General features: G+C 36.5%; 1 non-coding gene across 1 annotated transcript; it reads left to right on the top strand.

The window, feature by feature from the left end:
• The first annotated feature begins 534 nt into the window (after positions 1 to 534).
• On the top strand, positions 535 to 655 carry LOC118622498. The gene has a single exon (XR_004958068.1). It is a non-coding gene; the product is annotated as a small nucleolar RNA SNORA32 (small nucleolar RNA).
• The last annotated feature ends 15,896 nt before the right edge of the window (positions 656 to 16,551 follow it).

The raw sequence follows: 16,551 nt of genomic DNA, 5'->3' as shown, positions 1-16,551 counted from the left end.
CAAGAAAAACCGAGCTTTGGAACCAGATGGTAATGAGCCATGTTCACACGTGCAACTTGATGTACGTGGAGGTGTTCTAGGTAGAAAAGTCCAATGCATTTGAGTCTGGGATGCAGGAGGAAAGATTGGCGGAGGGAAATATCCATGTGAAGAGTTGTACTCGAATCAGTGATAACTGAAGCCAACAGAAATGGGTAAGATGGTGCAGAACAGAATATGGAGAGGGAAAGGAGAGGAAATGGGGACTCTGCTGAAACCCACGCGGCTCATTGAATTCATGTCACAAGCGGCAGGTGAAGGAACACTTAATACAAAGCGTGGTGGGTTTAAAGAACAGTTTTTTGAAATCCACATATTTTGAAATTATTATTATTATTTTTTACCATACCATTGGCACTCAAATTTTAAATCGGCTGTACAATAGCATGGGTCTTAAGTTGCTTTTTGATATGAATCTCCTTCTCTGACTACTGTTCTTTGGGGCAGTGGCTCTATGAATGAAGTTCCAGCTGATTTAAACACTCAGCTCTCTCATGGTCATTGCCAAGCCTTTGAGAAGGCAGTTTCTCATTTGCTGTGGACATGACCATGAAGTTTCATCCCCATAGGTCTTCTTTCTACTACATTGGTAGCATTCAGCCTATTGGGAACGTTGCCTTAACCCTTACTTATTTTCATAGCCTAGACTAGCACTGTCCCATATCAATATAACACAAGCTATATGTGATTTTGTAACAGCCAGTGGTAATCAGTGAGACTTTAGGTAGCTACCTTAGATCTCTGGAGTCCTACTGATGTCCTCTGTCTAGCTCATTGTAGGTTGCTCGTGACAAGATGGTTTGTGATCATGTGATTATCTCTATTCCTGTTACATAGGACTGACTGAAATGACAACTGGACTGAGCGAGAAAAGGGATTAAGAGTCAAATTCGGGAGAAACTAAGGCAGTGTGTGGAAGGACTCAGAACATGTAAAATTTCTTAAATAAAAATGTATTAACTTTAAATAATTGTGCCTATGTTACAAATTATACAAATCCTTTACACTTTTTGTAAAGAAAACAACAACCAAACAAAAACCCTCAGTTCTCAGGCTGTGTCAGGAGGAAGCTTATTCTCCAATCAGGTGTAGGCAAAGAAGTAGGCATTTTCGCTTCAAACAACAACAGTAATTTTAAAAGTTTCTAGTATTGGAGAGAGTCTATAACTAAGAATGAAAAGATTTAGAGTTTTATTCTGCCTTTGTTTATAACTTACTTTGTAAAGCTGGAAAGTGATGGTACCCCTTCATTTTTTTATTTTATACTTTCTTCAATTGTTTTACTTTATTAATTTTTAAGTTAAATTATAGGTAACATATAATAATGTATTAATCTCAGGTGTAGAACATAGCTGTTCCACATTTATATACCTAATGAATGATCACCATACTAATTTTAGTAGCCATCTGTCAATTTACAAATTTATATAATATTATTGGCTATAATGTCTACGCTGTACATTGCATCCCTGGTGATAACACCTCTGTAAATCATGGCTATATTGCCTCAACAATGACGGGAAACCACGATGAAATTTCATATGTGTCATGGTTCTATACTTCTTTGAGAATCTTTCCTCTGCATCAACTTTTCAGACTTCGGTTGGTCTAGATTTTCTAAAACTAAGTCAAATTAAAAGCATGAATAATGGTCCTACTGGTATCTAATGCACAAAACAGCATACAGTCCAATATTTGCCACTGAGGAGTTTACATTAACTAGTACAGTTTCTGTATATACTCTCACAAATGGCTCCACAATACATAAAGTCGAGAAGCTCTTCCCTGATCATGAGAGTCTGATGTAAAGAAGTAATTCTTTTGTGTCCATACTGCTAAACCACTCTCCTTTCTTCTTCTCTTCATTGTGATATACATATTTGTGATATAAATATATAGATACTTTTAATTAAATGTATTACTTGACTGTAAAATAAATATAAGTTAACTGCCAGTTATTGTTGTCATTTGAAAAATGAGCTTTGAAAAACTGCTGTGCTGGCAGTTAAAAGGCAAAGAACACTATAAGCATTTGTACCACTACTCATTTTGCTTTAAATCTCAATATTTTTACCTATATTGATATTAGACAGAATGAGACTGAGCCAGATCTTACAAAGCCAAGTAGCTTTTAGGTGCTAATGCTAATGCTCAGTTGTAATAGAGAACTATAAAGGGCTATAACATTGTGTGGGATCTATGAAACTGAATAATATCAAATATGAGCCAATTTATGAATAATTATTACCTATCTTTGCTTCCAAAATCACCTTAAAGTAAGTGTTTCTAGAATAACTAAATTAAAATTGATTCTAAGCTCTTTGAAATCAAATACTATGTCTTATCTTCTCTGTATCCCTAGAATCCAGCCTAGTGGGCAAGATATTCATAAGCACTCAATAAAATTTTCAGAATTATTTAATAAATTACTAATTGTTAAACTGGAATATACATAATTGATTTCTCACCGTTATACTTATTCACTTGACACACAATTATGGGCACCTACCCAGAGCCAGGCACTATTTTGTGTACAGGGGTGAGAAAAAAACATGACATTGATGGCAATTTGAAGGATTAGGCATTATAGAAAGAATTAAAGAGGTAATTTGTAACCTAGTGGTGATATCAGAGTAGGTAAAGCACATGCTGTTTCGGGCAGTTAGATCAAGGGAACTTCCTTGAACAGTTAGTTATGTCAGGGAGGTCTTTTCCAGAAACCTGGAGCCATATTGACTCTCTGGATACACTCAGAGAGTCAGGAAGCTATTTGGTACAGATGCCCTAATGTTTTAGACCTTTCAGATTGTGATAACCAAATACCACAGACTAGTCAGCTTATAAATGACAAAAATGTATCTCTCACAGTTCTGGAGGCTACTGTCTAAGATGGGGGTGCCAGCATTGTGGAGCGAGAGCTCTCTTCCTGGTCCCAAACTTTTCTTTGCATTTTCACATGGTGGGAGGGGCTAAGGAGCTCTGAATGGTCTGCTGTGCAAGGGCACAGACCCCACTCGTGGGAACTCCGCCCTTCTAACCTAAGCATCTCCCAAACACCCCATCTACTTGAGTGTTAGGGTTTCAACATTGTGGGGGATACAAACATTCAGCCCAGAGCACCCACTCTCTACACTATAATGCCATCTTCTCTTCTAACACCAGAATACAGTGTGTCAATGTACCATTGTCATTGTTCAGAAATGTGACAGATCATGAATGAGCTACATATCCTGTGAAACAGGTCTTGGTTCTAGCTGCTCTGCTATAGTATAGGAGAAAAAAAATCAGGATTGCAAGGAACTAATAAAAACACAGTTTTTGTACCACCGTTAGGATACACATACCAGTGAGTACCATGTCACACTCTTCCTCCTCAGCGTAACACCTTTATTTGATGATTTTGTTGACCTGCAAATCTCAGAAGTTATGCAAGAAGAATTTATAGAGATAGCAACAGCGAAATAAAGGTGTATTGGGGAGGAACTTCAGACAAAATAAAGTTTCTGCATGCAGACTTGGTAAACTATTTGTAAGGTATTGAACATGGTTTAATTTTCTGGCAAAGCAAAAACAGTGACTAATCAAGAATGTGTGTGTGTGTGTGTGTGTGTGTGTGCATGCACACGCGTGCATACTTCCTGTGGGAGCTGGAGTTTTCTTAGTAGACCCAAACAAATGAAACTAGTCAACAGAGACCTTAAATTTTCCATACAGAAATGTCATCTGCCATATATTTTATTCTCTCAAAATAGACTGAATAGAAGGAAATATTTTGACTGATTGGACTTAATTAATTCATACACCAAAGGAAGCCCAATATAAGATAGATCTCTGTTTGGAAGAAAGAATTTCCTCCACAGCCCTCTGAAGTTAGACTTCCTTATCTAGTGGTCCCACGTTAGGGACTTGTGCCTTGAAAATGAATGTAATACTGTAGAAAGTCTCTAGTCCTCAGCAACAGGCAGGCTAGCATCCCCTGCTCAAAATAGGTATTTTACTAAATGAGAAGCACAGACAGTGGGAGTAAGTATGAACCAACTGGATCATTCAGCTGACCATAGGTTTGAATAAACTTCAATTTACCTGATTTTTTACATTTTAATTCTTCTGTTGTACTTATAATCAACTGTGGATGTGAGTGAAAGCCAAGTAAAGCTCAAAGTTATTTTTATATAATCTGTTATATATTTATACATTTAACTTAAAAAAATTCTTCCTAATAATCCAGTAGAGGAAAAAATAGTCATTTTGACAAATGGTACTGATGTAATTGGGTATCCATATGCAAACAAAAGACAAAATTAAATCCATATCTCACACTGTATTAAAAAATAACTTAAAATGGTTCAAAGACATAAATATAAAAGTATAAAGCTTCCAGTAAAAAAAACACACACAGAAGAAAACCTTTGGGATTTGGGGTTAAGCAAAAATTTCTTCACTATTACAACAAATCAGGGTGTATTAAAGAAATATATATATATTTCATCAAAATTGAAAGCTTCTGTTATTCAACTAACAATGTCAAATGAATATAAAGACAAGCCACGGACTAGGAGAAATGTTTGCAAATTGCTTATCTGATGTAAATAAACAAACCAATTTTTAATAATGAATAAATAGACATCTTTTCAAGTAAGGTATATAGAAGGTAAATATGCCCACGAGAAGAAGTTCAACATCATTTGTTACTATGGAAACGAATTAAAACCATAGTGTGACAACACTCTGCAGGTGGTACTAAAATGGCTTAAATAAAAAAGACTAACCAAACCAAGTGGTGGTGAGAATGATTTGCAAATCATTTGGAAGTTTATTAAAAAGTTACTCACCAACCACCTACTCTACTCCTAGGTTTTTCCAAAGAGAAAATAAAGCATATGACCAAACAATGGCTGGTACATAAATGTTTATAGCAGCTTGATTTGTAATGATTCAAGACTGAAAAAAACCTAAATGTCTGTCACTAATAAATGGATAAACACATGGTGGTATATTTATACAATACAATACTATTTGCATTAAAACGAATAATATTATACAGATGAGAAGACAAAAATTATTGAATTATTATTGATTTATACTACAATCTCAGTAAATCTGAAAATACTTATTACGTTGAATAAATAAGACATGGGAAAAAGAGTAACTTACTGAATTATTGTATTTTTCATTCATTCAATAAAGTGACACAAATATTATCAGATTGTAAAGGACTGTTTGCCTAAAAGACAGGAACTAGAGAGAGGGATTGTAAAAGGGCAAAGGAAAATATTTTATAATGATGGGTATGTTCATTACTTTGGTTGTGGTGACAGATTCCATTATAAAATTGCACATTCAAAATATATATAGCTTATGTATGTCAACAATACTGCAGTAGAGTTGTTATACTTTTTTCTTGCCAAGATTGTCACAATCTAGAAGTCACCTGAATTCTGAACTTCTTGACTTCTAGAAGTGGCATTATTGCTGTCACAAGTCCAGGCTATATATTTATTCATGGAAATATCTCAGTCCATGATATATATATATATATATATATATATATATATATATGTATGTATGTATGTCATTTGCAGACTGTATCTATACAAACCAACTGATGGTTTTGACTAGCTGCTAATTGTTGACTCCTTTTCATTTCTGACTTGATATTTTAAAAACATTAAAAATAGCATGGTAACTGAAGCTGCTAATCAAATATGGACTATTTCTTTCTTTTCCTGGGAGAAAAGAGCAATTTAAAGGCCATAATCACAGACTCTGAAAAGGACCCTTTCCTGACGACTCTATTTGCCATAGTCAGATATGTTTAAGAACAGTATTAGGCTGGTATCAGGGTGGCTACACCTGTCCAATCTGATTCGTATCCAATTCATAAACTATTTACACATAATTTTTAAATGCGCATACTTTTTTTTACTTTGATGGAAGTGTTTTGTGCCAAGTGACAAATCGATGAATTCTCATATATTACTTGTTTTCTAGTTGGCATTTGAAAATTATAATTATAATACTGAAAAAATATAAGCATCAAAGTTAAAAATAGAATTCTAAGTGCATTTCAAATTTAGGTTTAAAAATCAACCAGTAAATAAAATAAATCTTGAACTCTCATTGACATATAGAAATAGTACTTTTCATAAGAACTGCAATATAAAATCCCAGATGGTACTGTTTACATACTTATATTGATATTTATGAACAGAACCAACAGAACTGAGGGATTATTTTCTCATGGCAATAACATTATTCTTGCTTTTTGAACAAAAACACCTACCAGTAATAAAAACATTTTCAAACACAAAGATGTATTTTTGCTGTTTCATTCACCCGTAGGCTGTAAACTATTGGTTGCTCATTGGTGATTGGAAGAGAATCTACAGTTTTGGAGGAAAAGAAGTTTCATCAGTGTTGGTTAGTAGAAAAAGAATGTGGAAGTCAATGAAAACAAAGCAATGAGTAAATGTTACCAAGACCTTAGGGAGGAAAAGTCATAAATGGGTTCCATATGAAGACATTCTTTGATTGCAAACATCCAGCAAGTTGGTGTTCGGAAAAGTAGAATAGAGAGCCCAAGTCAAACTTAACTGCATATATTGTAGGATCTTTCTCATGGTAAAAATGATTAAAATAATATAAACATTCATTAGAGGTGAAGCCAGGTGCAATCTGTGGTTTGAATAGTCTATCTGGGGATGAAGGATGCTAGGAGATCTTGGACCAGCATGGGGTAGGATGAAATTCGTAAGCTCCTGGGAGAAACAGCATTACATGTTATATTATATGGATTAGAAGACAAAAATAGTGACACCTGATGCATATTAAGATAAGGTTAATGTCAATAAAGATCATAAAGTCACAACAGTAATTAGGAGATTTATTTAGTTACTCCTTAAAATGCATTTATCAAGTTTCTAATGACCAAACACTATGTTACATTCTAGAGATTCTAGATGACTAAGATAGTAGCCATTCAATTTAGGAAATTGACAGTTTGTAGGAAAGGGTACACATGTTAACAAATATATTGAAATAAATATTATAGCTACTATTATAAACACTAGTACAGGGCAGAATGACACACAGAAAAGGAAATTTTTTTTTTAAATTTTTTAATATGATTTCTTTATTGAATCTTGACAGAGAGAGGAAGGGAGAGGGAGAGAGAGATAGAAACATTGATGACAGAGAACATTGATTGGTCACCTCCTGCGTGCCCTCCACTGGAGATTTGGCCCACAACCTGGGCATGTACCCTGACCAGGAATTGAACTGGTGACCTCTTGGAGCATGGGTTGATGCTCAACCACTGAGCCACACCGGATGGGCAGGAAATTTTTTTATTTTGCCTAGGAGGATCAATAAAAGTTTCATGAGAGAGCTGATACTTCAGTTCCATCTTGGAAGGTAAGTATGAGTTAGACCAGAGAGAAAATCATGACTGGGCAGCCATGGAGAGATGTCCCTAAAGAAGCAGAATCACCACAAACATGGATGAAATAAAGGACAGAAGGAAAGCATGTATAGAACAAGTAGATTATAAGGCATTTGTTGTATATTATTTCATGTAATTAAGTTTTGGTTTAAAGAAATGAGACTTCCATGTAGGCTTATGTTAAAACTGTTGTTAACATCTATGTAGAATTCAAATTGTTTTCTCCACTCCCATCAGGAATATGAGTCAAAAAACAGTGTGAAATATAGAAAAATGTATAACTGAAAGTCAAATTACTAGGTTAACTTGGCCTTTGTCAGTAAAAACAAAATTTAAATATTTTAATTGTCACCTACTATGTACAAACCATGCTCAAAATTTTGAATTGTTATAGAGCAAAAGTGTGTGTGTGTATATATATATATATATATATATATATATAATGAGTTTATAGCTGGCATATATATATATATATATATATATATATATATATATAATGAGTTTATAGCTGGCATATTATGAAAGTTTATAGTATGGCTAAAATAAAGCTACCTAAGCATTAAACAATTCAATAAAATAAAGTAATTAATAGAATTTTATTCCACTAGGTCCTAGATTTTTAGCTGAATTTCATATGGATTTAAGGCTAGGGTCACAAACTGTAAGAGATTAAAGTTGGTCACGTACCCATTATCAATGGCTAAATAACAAACAACCCAAACTTAGTGGTTTAAACAACAGTGATTTAGTTTTTATTATGATGCTGGATGGCTTATCTGCTGGACTCACCTGGGGTCCCACCTGTGGTTGCACCTTGCAGGGGAGAAGAGAGGGCAGAAGTAGAAGCTGTCATCAGAGGTATCCCGGCAGTAGGCTGGGAGAAAGTATTCCCAAAGCAGAATCCACAACAGGTTTACACAGAGGAGCTTTGGAAGCCTCGCCGACTCCCTTTGGCTTTGTTCCAGTGGTCAAAACTCCTCAGAGACAGGCCAAGTTCAAAGGGCAGCGGTGAGGACAATATCATGTTTTATTATGAAAGGAGTAAGTTCTCCCTGTGTAAGGCACATGGGGTGTGATCTATTGTCATGACAATCTTTGAAAAAATTCTACCATCTAAGATAGCAAAATTAGCTACAATCCCGAATGCAGTGCGAGCGAGTTTAGGCTGGTGAAATGCTCTCCGGTTTCCCAGTGTCTCCATCACACCCTCTTGTCTCGTGGCAGGACTCTTCCAACTGTCTGCCCTCAATTCTTTGTCTAAACCTCGCTTTGCATCCTTATTCACTGATTGGAACTCAGGAGGATAAAAATTGTATAATAGAGGGTCTATAAACCTTTTCAAGGCTCTGAAGAAAATGTACCTGCGTTCATCAGCTAGATCATGATTAAACAGTATTTAAAATCTTTGACCTAAGAGAAACAAGACAAAAAATCATTTCCCAGAAATGGGATTTGTCTAGTTAATATTATCCTTCAAAACAGAGGTCCCCACAAATATTTATAATCGGGGTAAGAGGATTTACAACACAGCAAAACTGGTTGGGAACAACATTAACCATGGCAGCAAGCGAGGGGCAGCGGAGGTCAGGATCAGGAACCGCCCGGAGGGCCAGGGGAGAGAGGGAGATGAGGGGCGGGGTGTGGTGATATCCATCATCCCATCATCTCATAATTAAAGCTGCCACCGAACTCAGAACAAAACGTACTTATATAAAACTCATGGTCTTGAAACAGGAGTTGGACTCACTTCTGTGTTTCTCTGTTGGATAGATGGTTTCATTGTGTCCGTTTTGGGGACGAGTTAGATGAAGCTTGAAATTCTAGGAGAGAAATCTGGCTCAGAAGCATTTCGTAAATATTATGACAATAAGTCTGCAGCAAAATCACCGCAGCCGAGTTTGCAAAACAAAAAGGATAGTGACACGCTAGAAAGTGTAGGTGACTGGCTCAGTGAATACAATGCCTTTAAATCGCATATACAAGTTTTCGCCTATACATTTGGAACGATCAGGTTATTAATGTGATGTCAATCAAATAAGCTGTTTGACAATACCACGATCTTGATTTTACAAAATCCTGGATAAGTGTTTATTTTTCAGGTGATAATGTCTAAGACTCATATGGCATAGTAGCCTGTGGTTTTAATGCAGTCTGCTTATTTGTTTCCAACAAAGTTGTTGTGTACACATTTTACAACAGAAAGGCTTTAAATATAATCTCCATTGTAAATATCAATTTATAAGAATACAGGGATGTAGTGAGGTTTTCTATTTTAGTAATATTCATAGTAAACCAGGAATATTCATTCTCCTTGTCTCACATACTAAACGTGAAAGAAATCCAGTCCTTAGGGATCTAGTACTTTACAGTTTTGAAATCAAATAATCAGATACTTCTACTAACGTGACCCAATAAAACCATGCCCTAAAATAGCAACTGTGGGTTTCATTCAGTCATAAACATTAAAGTTGGAAATAACTTTGATATCACTTTTAGTCTGAGACCTTTACAATATTCCTAACTCTTGATTTCCACTTATTTTCAATAATCGTACTATTACTACTTGTCCTTAATAGTAAAAAAACAAAACAAAAAAAAATGTTTAGGGCCAACCATTTACCTCTAATATAAAGTCCAAACACATTAGCATGAAAACACAGGCAGCCTTTACTTCTGATCTTCTGATCAATCCAATTTATTTATTTATTTTTGCTGCCAAGGTACAGCTTTCTAAGCATCTGCTCAGAGCAATTTAAAGTTTAATGCTTGCAGTTGCTGTCTTCAAACGCATACTCATTTCATCTTTGAACTAGTGTTTTGTAAAAGACGTCCAATGGGAGAGAGTCCTAGAGGCTGGGACAGTAGGCTCACCCATGGTCCACCCACCACCTCCAGAACAGGACCTCAGCCTCCCAGGCCCCACCCCACATGGTGACCAGTGCCCCCTTCAAAGAGGATAGTGACTAGTTTGCGATAGTGGAGCCAGGTTTGCATTTCATTGTCTTTGCCTCTGGCTCCGGCAGTGTCCTGGGCAAGGGTCTGGGGAGAGGAGAGGAGGGTAGGAGTCTAATACCTCTTGTGTGGTTCTCAGGGCAGGGCACCACGGTGGCTCCCACACCTGGGGCCAGCAGCACCGTGGCCATGCTCCCGAGGCGTGGGTGGATGACAGGGTGGGGACCTTGCTCCCACCCCTGATCCAGGTCCCCAGAGCACACAGCTTGTTTTAGAAGGGGGATGCCATCCTTTAGGAAATGGGAGAGTGGGCCTCGTGGCCAGGGAGACTCACCTCCCCACTCCCACACTCACTCCCAGAAAAGACGGCATTTTTACTTTGCTCTGTGCTCCACAAACTATGCAGCTGGCCCTGACTACTCGTGATCCTCTTCCTACCTCCAGCTGCACTTCAGTAGTTTTGGTTTCTCAAATATGCTACCTTTTGCATATTGGTATTTGTGTTTATTTGTTTGTTTGTTTTGAATTTATTTATAACTGTAATAGGTTTACCCCACTTGAATACCAGGAAAAGTCCTATTTATGCTTAACAGCTCAATCATAAATATCTCTCTGGTAAATCTACATTTCGCACCTGTATTCTCTCAAATAGATTTAAATATTCCCTTATGTTGCTTCAAGGTAATAGTGGGCACCCCTCTCTGGCATTTAGCATACTGGTTTGGAAGTATATGCCACCTCCTTTATTCTGAAGGGCGAGGCCTGTTTTATTGCAGTCTCAGAATCTAGCACATGCTGGTCAGCCAGGAAATATTTGCTGAAAACCAACGTTTATCCTTAATTACAATAATGTGTATTGTTTATAACATTCCAGTATTAGATTGAATAACACTTCCATAATATGAAGCTCTCAGTAAACATGTTGCATAACTAGGGAGTCTATTTCATGTGACATACAAATACTTGAGATTGCTATTTTTCCATTCTCATTTAAGAAACACTTCATAAATACCACACCCAAATACACATGTACGTATACAAATAAAAACAGTGGGCATGCTTTTTTTAGGGCCAAATATTCTTTCCTTGCTCTATGGAGGGCAAGGAAAGAATATTAGCCCAACCATGTGACATTTTTGTTCACTTTATTTTATTTTTTAATTTTTTTTTTATTTTTTGGTACATGCCCTTAGCAGGAACCGAACCCTCTGGTCCGCAGGCCCGATGCTCCAACCGCTGAACCAAACCAGTCAGGGCTGTTAGCTTTATTTTAAACTCAACTGTCTGTTAGCTTAAACAGTAGCCACACCTGAATAGGGCATATACACTTAGACAAGTGATGGACAGAGTACCAAGGACCCAACCTGTAAAATGAGTTGTGTGTTCACTTGCTGTTATTCATATTATCTTTACTTCAAATGAGCTACTGTTATTTCTAATGGGTATATGTAAGCATCAGCCTTATTTTAAATTTGTGAAATCTATGTGCTTTATATACATGAGGTTTCCAATCTCCAGTTATTTGAGGAATGCAATCACCATCTTTGCTACGTGATTGTACCTCCTGTATGATTAGTATTTACTCTATAATACATGTTACAATACATATGAATTGTCTTAGTTTTAATGCACTTACTTTAAAGGAAGCATATTAAAATGCCCCAAGTGGAAAACCTGTACTGTTTCCCAGAAATCAGAGGTAAGAGTAAATATAATTTTAATATAATTATCATAATGTGATACATCTAAAAATAAATTATGAAATGCAAATAAGACGAAATGTGATTGATTGTTTTGAAAAGAATACATTCCTGGCTGGGCAGCTCAGCTGGTTGGTTGTCTGATGTGCTGAGGTTGCAGGTTCGATTCCCAGTCATACAGTACATACAGGAGTCAGCCAATGAATGCATAAATAAGTGGAACAGTGAAAATCAATCGCTCCTCTATCTCATCAATAAAACAATAAAAGGATATGATTTTTTAAAAAGTAATTATATATGAAAACAAAGTCCAGAGCAACAGGAACTTTTTGTAATCAGTCAGTACTAGAGATCATGAATTCAACATTGTTTAGTTTTTTAAAAGATGTGATTTTACATCAATGAATCCACCCGTATTCTTCGAGATCCTTCTGTGTCCCGGACCCTGCTCTCATCACTGTGAGATCATTCTGTTCTTCAGTTTTAAGACGCAGCAACATTGGGAATTCCAGTGCATTTGTGGGTGTGGGTCTGTGTGGCTGAGACAAGGTTCTGAGTTTTCTTCCCATCTTTCTTTCCAAAGCACACAGCCAGGCTAACTCAGCAGCTGCCCATACAGCACGGCTGGGCCCATCTCCCTGACCTTGGGTAAGTGCGACGTGACTGAATGATACAGACTAATTTTAGGCTTTTCTTGATTTTAGAAACAGTGGCTGAAGCTGGAGGAGAACCGCCTAAACTGTGCCATGAGCAAGAATGAAAGCGTTGCTGTGACACGCCAATGAGATTTTAAAGTTTTATCGCTACAGGTTATCCTGGACCTGCCCACCTGTGGGCACAAGGCAGGTAATATCCCAAAGCCTTCTCTGATAAGGTTAGGTTCTGGCAATTAATTCACGACCAGACTACATAAGTGAGTGTTGTTCATCAGACTTTGCTTGAAGAAAGCATCAGAAACGGTTGCAGAATATATTCTTCTGGATTCCAAATTCTTTATTATTGCTGCTGCATAATGAGAAAATGTTTCTTACTGGTGAAGCACTTTCATTCCAGGGGTTTCAGAAAAATCATATGAAAACGATTAATCATGTTTTTAAGTGTACATTCATAATATCTTGAAAATATTCAGATGGATCAACAGTAAGTTTTTTCAGACAATAGGTTTTTGTTTTTTGAAATTTTTAGAACATTGAATAAATTACTGAGAGGGAGAACATATTCACAGAGCCCTGGCTTTTATTATGTCTAAAGTAATGATAAAATAATAGTGACAACTCCAGCCCAGCCGGTGTGGCTCAGTGGTTGAGGGTCGACCTATGCACCAAGAGGTCGCCAGGTTGCGGGCTGATCCCCAGTAGGGGGTGTGCAGGAGGCAGTTGATTGATGTTCTCACTCATCGATGTTTCTCTCTCTCCCTCTCCTTTCCTCTCTCTGTAAAATCAATAAAGAAAAAAATATTTTTTTAAATAGTAACAACTTCGGTTTACTAAGCCCACACACCTCTCAATGCCTTAACACATCCACCTGTTTGATTCTCTCAGTAACTCTATAAGTAGGCACTACTGTTCATCCCACTACACAGCTGATGAAGCTGAATCGTATTACGTGGGTTGCAAGTCGAAGGGCAAGGTTTCAGAACTGCACTCTGCACACATGACCCTCAGTCCCAGTGGGTGACGGGTTTGCTTCTAGGGGTCTAGCTTAGCAAGTCCCTGGGCATTGGCAATAATCCTCACTTAGAAAATGACCCATTCCACCAGTTGATGATTTCATGTGTTCACCCGTGAGGCGTGGCATCTAATTACTTGCCTTCAGTGAATGAACAAGAGTTAATCCTTTGTTTTATTTGTTTAATTTATAACACAAGAATTGGAAATAGGTCCTCTGATTCAAGCCAGTTTATTAGTCATTGGATCTGATAGTTTCTAGACATGAGTTAGTTTATCATCCCAGAACCCTTGAACCTGAAGAGTCTTGGGAGCAGATGTGAAATCAATGGTCTACAATCTTCCAAGAACAACACATGAAATTTCCTTGTTGCCTCTCTAGTATGATCAGTAACTTTTTATCTTGCTGTCTATGGTTTAGAGGAAGAGAAATAGACCAACTACTAATCCCTGGAACTCTGTGATTCCTTTGTTCACACACAATTATCATCTGACTGAGGTCAGATTCAGCTTGCAAATAATGTCCCAATTATAAAAGGACTCCTGGCCCAAATTAATCTCAACCAGGTTATTTTTCCAGTGTCCAAGTATTAGAAATCCTGATATTAGTTCTTATGGACAAAGTGTAAAATATAAAACTTTAAGCCTGTTTACCTTTTCATTACCCCTATTAGGTTAAAAAAATATTCCTGAGAGAACTGAAGGTGTTGGTGTGACTACAGTAGACTTGTTTCACAGTCTTACTAGAGCAAAATACTATTGGAGTCTCAAAAATTGTTTTGGGTTACTGTAAGCCTACCACATGTGATTCCAATTGCAGATGGTATTCTTGACATAATTACTCTTTTACAGAATATTACTATATCACCACGAATTTGAAATGTAATACTTAAGATTCTATTCCATTGTTTTCAGACCCTCAGAGACAAATGTCCTTTATAGCTGGGGCAAACGTAACACTTCATTCTTGACCTTGGTTGTGAAACCAATCTTTATTCTTGAGGTAAATCGTACTTGGTCATGGAGTATAAATCTTTCTATAGGTTACTAAATTTTGTTTGCTATTTTTGTCCAAGAGTTTGTGTAGAAAAAGAAATATTGGTCTATATAGCGTCTTATTCTTTTGATGTTTTGCCTGGGCATCAGAATAACACTAGCCTCATAAAAATAAGTGGGGCACTTGTTTCTTTCTCTTTTTGTGAAAGATTGTTATTAATTATTTTTTGAATGTTTGATGGAATTCATTACTGAAGACATCTGGTCTGTATTATTTGATGTGGGATGTTTTTAATGACTAATTTTATCTGTATGTGATACAGATTTATTCAGGTTTTTTATTTTTTCTTGAGTAAGTTCTGGTCATTTGTTTCTTTCTAGGAACCTATTCATTTTATCTAAATTATCTAATTTGTTGGCATACAGATGTTAATAGTACTCCCTTAAAATATTTTGTTTCTGTGAGGTTGGTAATGTTCCTTCTTTTATTTTTTATTTTAGTAACTTCAGTTCTTTTTCTTTTTTCTTTTTGTTCTTTCTTGGTCATATTAGCTAAAAGTTTGTCAATTTTGTTGATCTCTCCAAAGAACCAACCCTTGTTCACTGATTTATGCTATTATTTTTCTAATCGATATTTTATTTAGTTCTGTTTTAGTTTTTATTATTTTCTGCTTTCTGCTTGCTTTGGGTTAATTTGCACCTTTTCCGTTACTATTTTCAATAGTTAGGTTATTAATTTGAGATCTTTCTTTGTTTTTTAATTTCAGTGCTTGGAACTATAAATTTCCATCTAAAAACTGCTTTAGCAGCATCCTACAATTTTTGATATGTTGTATCTTTATTTTTATTCATCTCAAAGTAATTTCTAATTTCTTTTTTGATTTGTCCTGTGATTTATTGGTTATTTATTAATGTGTAATTTCATTTCCACATATTTGTGTTGTTTACAAAAATCCTCAGTTAATGATGTCTACATTAATTCCATGTGGTTGAGAATACACTTTGCATGATTTCAACACTTTTAAACTCATTGAGATTTATTTTATGGACTAGCATGTGATCTAGCCTAGAGAATGCTGCACGTGTGCTTGGGAAGAATGGGTACTCTGCTGCGGCTGGGTGGAGCAGTCTACAGATATCTGTTACGTCTAATACCCTGTTCAACTCTTCTCTTTCATCTTCTACACAGCTCTACTCAATCATTTGATCTAAAACTATTATCTTGAGTTGCCCATTTCTTCCTTTAACTCTGCTCCTTTGGTTTCATGTATTTTGGAGCTCTGATGTTAAAGAGAAAATGTATGATGACCTCCCCTAAAACACACTTCTTTAGATAGCCACGTTGGTTTCTTCCTTGTCTCCTTTAGACTTGGTTAAATACCATCCTAGTAGAAGAGGTTTTTGTGATTAGCCTTACGCTAGGTGGAAGAACAACGACCAGAACCCCAGCCACTACACTTACCCAGCTGCTTCGACATGTCTCACTTTCCAAACAAAGCACTCACAGCTTCCTCGTAATACATGCAATGCTTATTGTCTGTCACCATCACGACTTGTACGTCACCAAGGACTTTGGGTTAGTCCTAAATCTCTGGCCCTTAACCAAGGATGAGCTTGTATTAGGTGCTCAATAAATTGAACAAATGAATAAGAGGAGTGGCCAGCATATTTTTTTTTCTATAAAGAACCAGAGAATAAGTATTTTATCTTCGTGGGTCATAACGTTTCTGTCACGACCACTCAACTCTGGCAATGT

This window comes from Molossus molossus, unplaced genomic scaffold (assembly GCF_014108415.1).
Source record: "Molossus molossus isolate mMolMol1 unplaced genomic scaffold, mMolMol1.p scaffold_m16_p_1, whole genome shotgun sequence".
Classification (NCBI taxonomy): domain Eukaryota; kingdom Metazoa; phylum Chordata; class Mammalia; order Chiroptera; family Molossidae; genus Molossus; species Molossus molossus.
This window is presented reverse-complemented; position numbering and strand designations above follow the sequence as displayed.